This window comes from Grammomys surdaster, unplaced genomic scaffold (genome assembly GCF_004785775.1).
Source record: "Grammomys surdaster isolate TR1022 unplaced genomic scaffold, NIH_TR_1.0 129, whole genome shotgun sequence".
NCBI lineage: Eukaryota > Metazoa > Chordata > Mammalia > Rodentia > Muridae > Grammomys > Grammomys surdaster.
In genome coordinates, this window is record NW_021604587.1 from 16963212 (window position 1) to 16964752 (window position 1541).

Consider the following 1541-nt stretch of genomic DNA (forward strand, 5'->3'; position numbering starts at 1 on the left):
TCTCTCTCTCTCTCTCTCTCTCTCTCTCTCTCTCTCTCTCTCTCTCTCTCAAGTGTGTGTTTCTTGGGTTGTCTGGTGTGGTGGCACATGCTTTAGTCTCAGTACTGGAGAGGCAAAAGCAGGTGAATCTCCATGAATTTAGACCAAACTGGTCTATACAGAGTTCCAGGCCAGTCAAGGCTACATAATGAGACTCTGCTAAAACAAAACAAAACAAAACAAAAACACAGGCAAGCAAAACACTACAATGTGCACACTGTCTTAAGGTCTCATCACTTTTATGTGTTTGGTGCTGCAGGAGGAGGTTTTAAGATTTATTTGTACAGATGTATATGTACATACATATTTCTGTAGTTTCAGATATGGCTACTTGCATGGGGAAAAAACAATAACACCCAGATGTTAATAGTATTTATGATTTTTTTTTTCCTGAGACAGGGTTTCTCTATATAGCCCTGGCTGTCCTGGAACTCACTCTGTAGACCAGGCTGGCCTCGAAATCGGCCTGCCTCTGCCTCCCAAGTGCTGGGATTAAAGGCATGCACCACCACCGCCCAGCTAAAGATTTATTTATTTTATGTATATGAATACATTGTAGCTGTCTTCAGATCCACCAGAAGAGGGCATTGGATCCCATTATAGATGGTCATGAGCCATCACGTGGTTGCTGGGAACTGAACACAGGACCTCTGGAAGAGCAGTCAGTGCTTTTGACCACTGAGTCATTTCTCCAGCCCCATGTTTATGGATTTGAATTACTAGATTTTGTTTATTTTTGTTTTCAAGAAAGTGTTATTCTGCATAACAAACAGCCCTGGAGCTAGCTCTGTAGATCAGGCTGGGCTCCACCTCCACCTGCCTTTGTCTCCATCATGCTGAGATTAAGGTATGAGCCACCATAAAAGTTGCTAGAATTTTTAAAATGTCATTAGCACCATCAAATGGATTTAAATGCTATGTTGTCTTTACAATAACCTAACTGTGTAACCATAGATTGGCCTTTTCACATTTGGAAGAATATACACCATTAAAGTTCATGTTAAGTGTCTGAGGAAAAGGCGCAGCACTTAAGTGCACTGGCTGCTCTCATGAAGTTTGAATCCCAGCACCCATGCTGGAATTCACAATTACCTGCAATCCCACTCCTGTCTGACACCCTCTTCTGGTCCGCTTGGGCATCTGCATGCAGGAGCGTCTACACACAGGCAGACATCCACATGCATAAAGACAATTATTTAAAAAGAAGCATACTGACAGTTGCATTTACACGTAGCGAAAAATCTTAATTGCTTGACCAATTAAAACGCACCCTCAGCAGCCTGATGCCAGCTAGCTACCTCTGAAGGAAAGAGCAGAAGCGAGAGCACCCAAAACGTCCCCGTGCATCTGTTCAGGTGCCTGAGTGCGTTTTGTCTCCGCCGATGACCTTTCCCGCGCGTGGCCGAGGCGCACGGTCCGGGCCTCAGCGCCCCCGGCGGCGGGTCCCGGCAGCGGCGCGGGGTCGGGGAGGCGGCGCCCAGCGTCCCCGCGCTTCCCGCGAG